The 12,512-nt window shown below is 36.6% G+C and overlaps 1 non-coding gene across 1 annotated transcript; it reads left to right on the forward strand.

The window, feature by feature from the left end:
• Positions 1-3,215: 3,215 nt before the first annotated feature.
• On the forward strand, positions 3,216-3,322 carry LOC143685372 (U6 spliceosomal RNA). Its single transcript, XR_013176615.1, has one exon. It is a non-coding gene; the product is annotated as a U6 spliceosomal RNA (small nuclear RNA).
• Positions 3,323-12,512: the final 9,190 nt, after the last annotated feature.

A 12,512-nucleotide genomic window follows, 5' to 3' on the forward strand; every position in this document is an offset into this window, starting at 1 on the left:
GTGAAAATGCTTCTCAAAAGTCCTGGGAAAGTTGGTGATAGGTGATGATAGCTAAAATGCAAGTAGCTAGACTTTCTACATAGTTAGATAGATCTGTTAGGATCTCTATTCCTTAGTCAAATTGAAATCAAATTAAAATAAATAGCTCTAACTGTATTTGCAACAATTCTAAATATTGTTTAAAACTGCCTTTTTTATTTTGCCAACTCTGAAAAATTGATGTTTTCAAAACATGTTACAATTACAACTCATAAACAAAAGTCAAAACATTTGCAGGTAGGCACACCTCTTTGGAACCTTTAGACCAGCCTTACCCAAATTATTAATACAATCAAATTGGTATTAGTAAACTTAACTTGAATAACAATACAAACAAAATGAACATCTGAGGAAATATTAATCTATGGGATCTTTGCTTTGATCATTCAAAAAGAAGAAACTGCAGTTTAAACAGAGATCTCTGCCAACTCCACAGGGAGCTCTAGAGTTAGGCCCTTCGAAGTTTTCTTAAATTGAGTTAAAGAGCTGCAATATCTACTAGTAATTCAGTGTGGGCTGCCCCTGCAGATGGGGACTATCTTTCAGTACTTCAGTTCCCTTCAATCAGGGCAACTCCAAGAGAGGGAAGCAGCTTGATTCATCAGTGGTCAAAATTCCAAGTAGGTGGATGAATGAGTTTCTTGACCTACAAGGGAATCTGAGCAAGGCACCACAGAATTCATTATGATAGCCAAATCAGCCCTGACAAAATAGTCTACTCTATTGACCTTTGCATATTCCCCTTTCCTACTGAAAAAGCTGTGGGTGATTGGGAAAAAAGGATGACAACATCAGTAGGATAGATTATGTTGTCATCTCATTACTGAGAAACTTCTCATCAGTTGAAGACTTTGGGAATGCACATATATAAGACATGGATCTCAAGACACTCAATGTCCATACTACATATCCCTCACCTAAATATCCTTGTTGCCAATTTTCCAATATTATTCTTTCATGTCCTTGACCAGTTGACCAACCTATTTGTCTCTGCCCATGAATCACTGTACCTCAGATCCTCTTCTTGCTTAAAGTGGATGGCCATATGTACAACCTAAAGTACTACCCATTTAAATGATTTCTTTCACTACTTTCAGGATGGAGTTTGCTGACAGACTGTGTAAATACATCTAAAAATTATTTCTCACCTTTTCCATAGATATTAATTGAGGGAGAAGTTGCAAAGCAGTAGAAAACAATACCATGAGAGTGTGTCACCTGTTTTTATTTCTCTGCTTCTGTATTTACTCAGACCCAATCCTATATATATCATTTCCATTTTCCACTGGAATACTGCTATGCATATTGAATTGTATGATCCTCTCAATCAGATAATTCTCAGAGTGTAGCAAGCTAAGAAATGCTTTTTAATTTATTGGAAAGCATATGAGAGAAAAAGAGGTTGAGTTACTCCAAATTTCAAGCAGATGATGGCAATGATGATATCCTACAATATGAGGCAGAAAGGAGAGGCAGGTGACACATGACAATGTGTTGGATTGCAAACATGGGAGTGAGGTTACTCTGAATGCTTCCTCATGAATTTCTGGCAGAAGACCAGTTCTCTCTGGGAAGTCCATAACTCCTTGTTCTAGTTTACAAGCTGCTGGAATGCAATATACCATAAACAAAATGGCTTTTAAAAAGAGAAATTTATTAAGTTGCAAGTTTACAGTTCTAATGTCATGAAAATGTCCAAATAAAAGCAAAATATCCAATATAAGGCATCCAGGAAAAGATACCTTGGTTCAAGAAGGCTGATGGCATTCAGGGTTTCTCGCTCAGCTGGAAAGCACATGACAGACATGGCGACGTCTGCCAGCTTTCTCTCCTAGTTTCTTGTTTTATGAAGTTGCCACAGGGGTGTTTTCCTTTTTCATCTCCAAAGGTCTCTGACTTTATGGGCTCTAAAACTTTTTCCAAAATGGTTCCCTCTTAAAGGACTCCAGTAAGCAATTCTTCCTTGAATGGGTAGAGACACACCTCCATGGAAATTTCTAATCAAAAATTAGCACCCACAGTTGGGTGGATCATATCTCCATGGAAACAGTCAAAAAGCTCCCACCCAGTAATATTGAATGAGAATTAAAGGACATGGCTTTTCTAGGGTCCACCATAGATTCAAACTGCACACTCTACAAGGCTACACAGAAGGCAGTGAGGAAGGAAGGGACAGCTATATAGGCCATAAGAACAGTCAACTCAATCATGGTTATCCACAGTGCTGGGTGCCCTATACACTATCTCACACTATCTCTTATAATGGATACAACAAATCAGTTTATGCATAGTTGCCCAAAAGTCACCTATAAAAAACTGAGACAATATTGAAACACAGAACTATTAACTCTGGCAACTCAGAGGGCTCTTACCACATGGTCATTCCATCCAATTTTGCTAATGTCACAGCTTTGCCCAAGACTGAGCTGCACTTCAATCATAAAAGTCATTCTGTAAGAATCTTACCATGCAATCATGTTATCATGCACTTATGTAGGCAAGATCTTGAGTGTCTTGATTGTATGAGAGGCTTAAAGAGTTCGTTAAAGCAGATGTATCCTGAGTTGGAGAAAATTAACTTTTATCCCTTGTTTCCTATAGCTATATAAATTGTCAAGACTCCATGTCATGAAAAACATTAGGGTGCAAGCCAGAATCAGCATTCAATGAGATGAGTATTATGTTCAGCTGTACTTCTTACACTCTTGCTCCTCAAATACCAGCATCTGTCAAAAATATAATTCTTATTAAGTTTGAGAACAGCATAGGGGAAATGTTCCGTACTGTGAACACATTTCTGTATAGAAAATACTTTTTCTGATTAATCTGCAGAAACCATTCTATTGTCAATGTTATGACATCAGCTCAGAAGGCAAAGCACTGACATTTGAAACTTTGTAAATTCGATCTTGCAAAACAGAAAGGATAAGAAGTCTTTTGTAAAAGCTCAACAGTTTCATGGAGTTTTACTGGAATAGTAATTAATCCCTTTTCTTAGTGAATATGTTGGATCTGTACTATGCACATAATAAGTATAACTTTTGATTGTTATATCATTGTATATATACATGTATAAATCAGTAGCTATTAATCTAAACATCTTCAGAAATGTGTAACACAAAAATAGGACCATGATTTTGAAGTGTCAATGCCTTATGGTTAAAAGGTGCCCAGCTGTGCTCGCTTCGGCAGCACATATACTGGGATTGGAGCAATAGAGGGAAAATTAGCATGGCCCCTGCGCAAGGATGACACGCAAATCTGTGAAGCGCTCCATATTAAAAAAAAAAAAAAAAAGGTGCCCAGCTTTTATTAAGCAGCCAACACAATGTCTCTGGAAGAAATATGTTCTCTAATGTGGTATAAGCCAGCACTTCTCCCAAGAGTATACTTTCTTGCACTTGCATGTAGTCAATCTGATGTGAGCTCCACATTATAGTGGGGGTACCAATCTTCCAATAATGTACTTCATTCCTTTATGAAGACAAACAAAGTGTGTGTGTGTGTTGTGTACATGTGCGTGTGTGTGTGTTGGAATTTTCTTGCCAAACTTCCATGTCATAGTAGACTTTTTAGTATGTGAAGGCAAGAAATCTATCCTTTGAAATAACCTATCAAGATATTATTTAAAAATTGGCCAGCTTATTAGATGCTCAGTAAATTAAACCCTAAATTAAAACATCTAACTGTGATAAGGAAGAAAAACAGGAATTTACAGGTATGGAAAGATGAAAATTTCTCTGACAAAATGGTAAAACATGCCATAGACCACCAATGGCAATGAATTAAAAAGAAAATTAATCAACATCAGTCACAAGATTGTCAGAAGATTGATGTTACTGTTTTGCTTTAAAAAATAAAATGAAAACATTGAGCTCTAGAGAAATAAAATTCACTGGGATAATCTCTTAGCATTGATTTAAAGTACATATCTGTGCTTAAAGATAATTTCAAGCATATTATGAATTCAAAAAAGAAATTCATGCCACTTATATTTTCCCCAAATTTTGTTAAACTAGGTAGGCTGTTAAGGAGAAAACCCCTATCCAAAATAGGAAATTTACTAACAGCCCTGAAAAAGGGCCAGCAGTCTCTATGTGCTGGTGGAAGCCTGCAAGGGAGCAGGGACTGGGAGGTAGGGCTCAGAAGGGGCAGGACCAGATTGCACTTTTATTTTATTTAGTAGAGTTATATGAACATCTTTGTATTTGTGGGATGGATGTGAAGCATTGGTGCCCGGGGGTGGGGGAGAATGTGACCATGCAAATGCATGGGTCTGGGGGATGTAACCCTGGTGTGCACTGGTCTAGGGTATGCGGCCATTTGCATGCATGCATAGAGCTAGGGCAGCGGGTTCGTGTTACACCTGCCTGGGCTGGGGGCGGATGTGGTGTGGCTGCACAAGTCAGCACTTTCCCAGAGCTGGGGGGGTATGACTGAGGGTCCTGTGCATATGTGGATCTGGGAGTGCTGTAAACTGATGTACCTATGCGCAGAGCTCAGGGGATGTGAGGTGGGGCTGTGTGACTGTATGTGTTTGGGGCAGGAATAGCCTGGGTATGGAGGTAAGTGCCAGCAGCCTTTATATGCAGGTGAAAACCTGCAAGGTGGCAGGACTGGTAGGTAGGGCTCAGGAGGGGCAGCACCCACACTCACAGGTACCAGCATAGCATCTCCAACCTGTGCCTATACCTGTGCTGCAATGCAAGGCCACACTGTTGTGCACTGGCCAATGCCCTACATCCTGCTGCAAAACCATCCCACAAATACAAGGCTTTAGACTACTGATGAAACTCATCTTCCAAAGTAAACCAATCAGGATATTTAAATGCTGCATAAACCACAGAAGATCACTAAGCATATCACAATGCATACAGTTATAGCCCAGCCTAATCACCAAATTAAAACACCAGAGGAGACACAGACATTGGAATAACTAATCAAAGATGTTCACATAACTCTACTAAATAAAATAGATGGGATGGCTAATGACATAAAGGAGATCAAGAACAATAGAAGAGCATAAAAAGGAATTTGAAAATAGAAAAATAGCAGATATCACAGAGATTAAAGATGCTGTGGACCAAATAAAAAACATACTTTAGTCATACAACAGCAGATTTGAAGAGGCAGAAGAAAGAATAGGTGAACTAGAGGACAGGACAACTGATTTCGAACACTCAAAACTGCAAATGGCAAAAAAGATAGAAAATTTTGAATTGGATTTCAAGGAAATCATGGACAAAACAAAGCATGCAAATATAAGAATCATTGGTAAAATCAGGTGATGAACTTACATAATTTCACAGCAAAATTCTTAGTATATTAAGAATATAGTGGATCTGACTTACCACTAAAAATAATATTTAATACACCTTGCAGAAAGTACTATCTTAAAGGAAATAAGGTAGACACATTCTCTTTAAAATTAAGGCATAACAAAGGTGCTGACACCATACTATGAAGCAGGTCCTAATCAGTACAGGGAGTAAAAAAATTTAACACAAATAAATTATAGGAGGTAATGCAACTAGTCTTTTTATAGATGGCATGATCAGTTATGCAGAAAACCAAAAGGTTCTACCAGTATTAATATAAATAATAATAGGTAGAGCAACATAGTGATTAACAATAAAATTAATGTACAAAAATTAATTACATGCTGTGCCGGTCTGAATCTGTGCTGGACCCCAGAAAAGCCATGCCCTCTAATCCTCATTCAATATTGCTGTGTGGGAGCATTTTGATTGTTTCCATGAAGATGTGACCCGACCAATTGTGGGTGGTAACTTTTGATTAGATGATTTCCATGGAGGTGTGTCTCCACCCACTGAAGGTGGAGTTGCTTACTGGAATCCTTTAAAAGAGGAAACATTTTGGAGAGTCCCCTTTTTTTAGACCCATGAGAAAGCCAGCAGACAGTGCCATGTTCACCATGTGCCCTTCCAGCTGAGAGAGAAATGTTGAATGTCATTGGCCTTCTTGAACCAAGGTTTCTTTCCCTGGATGCCTTAAATTGGATATTTCTATAGACTTGTTTTAATTGGGACATTTTCTGAGCCTTAGAGCTCTAAACTAGCAACTTATTAAATTCCTCTTTTTAAAAGTCAAAAAAAAAAAAAAAAAAGGAAAGAAAAGAAAAAGAATCATTGGTGTTCCAGAAGGAGAAGGAAGAATAAAGGGCTAGGAAGATTAGTTGAGAATACAATGTGGGAAAACTTCCCAAACCTTATAAAGGAGATAAATATAAAAGTCAGAGAAGCTCAACAAACTCCAAGTAGAATACATCCAAATAGGCCCTAACCAAGACACATACTAATCAGTCAGTTAAACATTGAAGAGAAACAGAAAAATCCTGAAAGCAGCAAGTGAAAACAATCTACAACATACAAGGGAAACCACAAAAGACTGAGTTCAGACTACTCAACTTGCACCATGGAGACAAGAAGGCAGTGGTTTGATATATTTAAGATCCTGAAAGAGAAAGACTCCCAGCCAAGAATTCTGTACCCAGCCAAACTGTCCTTCAAAACTGAGAGAGAGATTAAAATTTTCATGAACAAACAAATCCTGAAAGAATCTGTCAACAAGAGACTGGCTCTATGAGAAATTCTAAAGGGAGTTCTGCCAGTTGAAAAACAAAAAGACAGGAGATGGAGATCTGTAGAAGGGCACAGAATTGAAGAGTATGAGCAAGGGTAACTTAAAGAATAAAAAGAAAAAGAGGAAAATAATACATAGATCTGAAAAATAAAATCCAAATAATAAGATGATGGATTCAAAAAATGACTTTTCAGTAATAACTTTGAATGTTAACAGACTAAAATTGCCAATTAAAAGATACAGATTGGCAGAATAGATTAAGAAATATAATCCAGCTATATGCTATTTATAAGAGACTCATCTTAGACCCAAATATACAACTAGATTGATAGTGTAAGGTTGTAAAAATATGTTCCATGCAAGTTGTAACCAAAAGAAAGTAGGAGTAGCTATACTAATATCAGACAAAATAGACTTTAAATGCAAAGACATCATAAGAGACAAAGAAAAACACCATATATTAATTAAAGGGACAATTCACCAAGAAGAAATAACAATCATAAATGTTTATGCTCCCAATTAAGGAATTCCAGAGTACATGAGACAGACATTGGCAAAACTGAAGGGAGTGATAGATGTTTCAACAATAAGAGCAGGAGACTTCAACACACCACTCTCCTCTATATATAGAACAACCAGACAGAAGATCAACAAAGAAATAGAGAAGTTAAACAACTTGATAAATGAATTAGACCTAATAGATATATATAGGTCATTACACCCCAAAACACAAGGATATACATTCTACTCTAGTGCTCATAGAATATTTTCCAGGAGAGATCATATGCTGGGACACAAAACAGGTCTTTATAAAATAAATTTTAAAATATTGAAATTATTCAAAACATTTTCTCTGATCACAATGAATAAGCTAGATCTCAATAACCACCAAAGAATGAGAACATTCACAAATATATGAAGATTAAATAACACAATCTCAGAAATCACAAGGGGTGTGTTACAAAAGACCCTGAAGAAATTAAAAAAAAAAATCATAAGAGAAGACTGTGAACAACTATATGGCAACAAACTAGACAACTTAGATGAAGTGGACAAATTCCTGGAAACACACAAACAAGCTAAACTGGCACAGGAAGAAATAAAAGATCTCAACAAAACAATCACAAGTAAAGAAATTCAATCAGTCACCAAAAATCTTCCTACAAAGAAAAGACGAGGGCCAGATGGCTTCACAGGGGAATTTCATCAAACATTCCAAAAAGGACTAATATCAGTACTGCTCAAACTTTTCCAAAAACTTGAAGAAAAGGGACTACAGACCAACTTATTTTATGAAGCTAATACCATTTTAATACCAAAACGGGGTAAAGAGGCTATAAGAAAGGAAAATTACAAGTCAGTCTCCCCAATGAATATAGGTGCAAAAATTCTCAACAAAATGCTAGCAAACCTAATCCAACAACACACTAAAAGAATAATACACTATGAGCACGTGGAGTTTATGCCAGGAATGTAAGGATGGTTCAACACAAAAAAATCAATTAATGTAACACAGCTCATTAACAAATCGAAAGGGAAATATCACATGATCATCTCCATTGAGGCTGGAAAAGTATTTGACAATATTCAGCATCCTTTTCTGATAAAAATACTTCAAAAAATAACAATCAAAGGTAGCATCCTCAATATGATACAGGGCATATACGAAAAACTGATAGCCAGCATCATACTCAATGGAGTGATAGTGAAAGCTTTCCCCATAAGATCAAAAATGAGACAAGGATGCCTACTGTCACCATTATTATTCAACATTGGGCTAGAAGTTCTAGCTAGAGCAATCAGGAAATAAAAGGCATCCAAATTGGAAAGTAAGAAGTAAAACTCTCATTATTTGCAGATGATATGATACTATACTTGGAAAATCCTCAGAAATCAATAACAAATTTATGTGAGCTAATAAAAAAATTCAGCAAGGTGGCAGGATATAAACTTAATGTTCAAAAATCAGTAATGTTTCTATACACACACAATAACCTAACTGAGGAATCAGATAAGGAAAATATTCCATTCAAAACAGCAGCTTACGGAATCAAGTATTAGGAATGAACTGAACTAGGGACATAAAGAACTTGTACACAGAAAACTACATAACATTGCTAAAAGAAATCAAGGAAGATCTAAAGAGGTGGAAAGACATTCCCTGCTTATGGATAGGAAGGTTAAATTTATTCAAGATGTTAATTCTACCCAAATTGATCTACAGATTCAACACAGTACCAATCAAAATTGTAAAAACCTACTTTGAAGACGTGGAAAACCCAGTTACCAAATTAAGCTGGAAGGGAAAGAGACCCCAAATAGCTAAAAGCATCCTAAAAAAAGAAGAACAAGGTGGGAAGATTAACACTTCCTGACTTTAAAACCTATTATAAAGCCACAGTGGTCAAAAGAGCATATAAGTATTGATCAATGAAATTGAATCAAGAGTGCAGAAATAGACCACCAAATCTATGGTCAAATGATTTTTGACAAGGCCCCCAAATCCATTCAACTGAGACAAAACAGCCTTTTCAGTAAATGGGCATGGGGGGAAGTGGATATCAATAGCCAAAAGAATGAAAGAGTACCCTTACCTTGCACCCTATACAAGAATTAACTCAGAGTGGGTCAAATACCTAAATATAAGAACTAGTACCATAAAACCTCTAGAATAAAATGTAGGGAGACATCTTCAAGACCTTCAAGACCAATAATAGGAGGTAGCTTCCTAAACTTTACACCCAAAGCATATGCAACAAAAGACAAAATAGATAAATGGGAACTCCTCAAAATGAAATGCTTCCACACCTCAAAAGACTTCATCAAAAAGGTGAAAAGACAGCCAACTCAATGGGAATACATATTTAGAAATCACGCATCAGACAAAGGTTTGATAGCCTGTATACACAAAGAAATCATACAACTCAAAAACAAAAGAATAAATAACCCAACTATAAAATGGGCTAAATATATGAATAGGCATTTTTCTGAAGAGCAAATACAGATGGGTCAAAAGCACATGAAGAGATGCTCATTTTCATTAGCTCTAAGAGAAATGCAGATCAAGACAACAATAAGATACTACTTCACACCTATAAGAATGGCTGCTATTAAACATACAGGAAACTATAAATGTTGGAGAGGATGTGGAGAAATTTGGACACATGCACTGTGGTGGGAAAATCTAATGGTACAGCCATTATGAAGACCGTTTGGCAGTTCCTTAAGAAACTAAATATTGAGTTGCCCTATGACCAAACAATAGCACTACTTGGCATATACCCAGAAGAGCTGAAAGCAGTGACACCATCATTTGTACACCAGTGTTCATAGGAGTATTATTCACAGTCACCAAAAATTGGAAACAATCCAAATGTCCATCAATTGATGAGTGGATTAAAAAAATGTGGTATGTACATACAATGGAATATTATGCAGCAGTAAGACAAAATCATTCCCTGAAGCACATGTCAAGATGAATGAGTCATGAGGGCATAATGTTGAGTGAAATAAGCCAGACACAAAAAGATAGATACTGTATGACTCTACTTTTATGACATGGTAAAGGTGGCTGAAGGATGCACTGACTGAGAAGTAGTAGATTGGTGAACAATGGTATATACATATGATCATATATTGTGCTGTTACAAAAAGGAATGAAGCCATGAGGCAAGCAACAATGTGAATGAATCTGTGGGACATTTGGTGCAGCAAAATAACCCAGAAATGAAAGAACAATTATTGTATGATCTCCTTTAGAAAATGCTTATAAGAAAACAGGGGCCTAGATGGTAAGCTCTTATAGCAGCCACATTGAATCCAGAGTGGTGATTATTATTTCTGGATGTTAAGAGGATGTTTTATAGATCTATAACCTGGTATTTAGAGACAAGATGAAGCTGATAAGGTCAGAATTAAGATAATTCAGGACACAGGGGTAAGGAAGATATTGTCTATATTTTAGACCACACCTACTCTTTGAGACCAAAGGAAGAAAAGTTTATTTTTCTGGAACTTAAATTTTCTGTAGCATATATTCAAATTTGATCTGTATGGATAGCTCATTTAAACAATAAAAACACAGGAAGCAGAATAAGAAGGAAGGCCTTTATTCCTGGATAGCTTAATATAATGTCTGGATACATCCTAGAATATATTAAGCAGATAAGCAAAAAGTATCAGCAAACTCCCTTGTAGGATAGGAGGAAAAATATGGAACTATTAGACTTAACCATTAGGGAATCCCCCTGATATTGTGTCATTAATTGTGATACATTAGACACCCAAAATGTGGTACATTAGACACCCAAATCAATAGGCCAAGCCCATGAGCTTGAGGCTTACTCTTGTGAAGCTTATGGAAATATGCCTAACAGTTACTTCTTAAGGACCTCTTTTGTTGCTCAGATGTAGCCTCACTCTCTGTAAACCCAACTCTGCAAGTGAAATAATTGACGTTCCTCCTACGTGGGACATAACATCCAGGGGTGAAAGTCTCCCTGGCAGTATGGGAGATGACTCCTAGGGATTAGTCTGGCCCTGGCATGGTGGGATCAACAATTCTATCCTGACCAAAAGTGTGAAAAGAAGTGTAATCAATAAACTATTAGTGGCTGAGGGAGTTCAAATATAGTTGAGGGGCTCCTCTGGAGGTCACTCTTGTGCAAGCTTCAGTTAGACATTGCTGTCCATCATAACTTCCCAAACCCCAATCAAAACCATTCCAGGCAATCCTAAAGAATTCCTAGGGCAATATATAATATTCTACAAATGTTCCATGCACTAGGGTAAATTTCTAGAAGCCTACAACCTCCAGATGGGTCCCTGGACCAGATAAATCCTGAAACCTATAGGACCCAGCCTCTCCAGAACATCAGCTAGTTCCATGTCCCTACCCATATAACTGACAGCCCCTTCCAACATAAAAAGTTAGAATGGCCATAACCTAAATACTACTAAAGAGTGGGATAGCAAGATCAAGGGTGATATTGGAGTTATACAAGAAGGTAGGGTTTAACAAATGAATATGATTTCTGAATCATTAAATTGATATTTCTTTTAGTCTCCAATATCTTAGAGCAGTCAGAACTAAAAACTTAAAGATAGAATTATAACCCATGCCAAACTCTGAAATCTGTACTACAACTAATTGTGGTGCTGTGTTTGAAAATTTATTGCTTTTTTGTATACACGTTATTTTTCACTAAAATAAAAAAAGTCAATTGTGATGATAAAAAAAAATGTGTATTCCTTCCAAAATACATGAGGCAAACGCTGAAAAGAGAAATAGACACATCTACGATAAAGTTGGAGACTTCAGTTCCCCACTCTCATCAATGGACAGAACATCTAGACAGAGGATCAATAAAGAAACAGAGAATTTGAATAATACAATAAATAAGCTAGATTTAACAGACATTTATAGAACATTACACCCCACAACAGCAGGATACACCTTTTTCTCAAGTGCTCATGAATCATTCTCAAGGATAGACCATATGTTGGGTCACAAAGCAATTCTCAATAAATTTAAAAGTTTGATATCATATAAAACACTTTCTCAGATCATAAAGGAATGAGGTTGGAAATCAATAATAGGCAGAGTGCCAGAAAATTCACAGATATATGGAGGCTCAACAACACACTCTTAAACAACGAGTGGGTCAAGGAAGAAATTGCAAGAGAAATTAGTAAATATCTCTAGGCGAATGAAAATGAAAACACAACATATCAAAACCTATGGGACGCAGCAAAAGCAGTGCTAAGAGGGAAATTTATTGCCCTAAATACCTATATCAAAAAAGAAGAAAGTGCAAAAAATCAAGGAATTAACTGTCCACTTGGAAGAAGTAGAGAAAGAACAGCAAACT

The sequence above is a fragment of the Tamandua tetradactyla genome, chromosome 5 (assembly GCF_023851605.1).
Source record: "Tamandua tetradactyla isolate mTamTet1 chromosome 5, mTamTet1.pri, whole genome shotgun sequence".
Classification (NCBI taxonomy): Eukaryota; Metazoa; Chordata; class Mammalia; order Pilosa; family Myrmecophagidae; genus Tamandua; species Tamandua tetradactyla.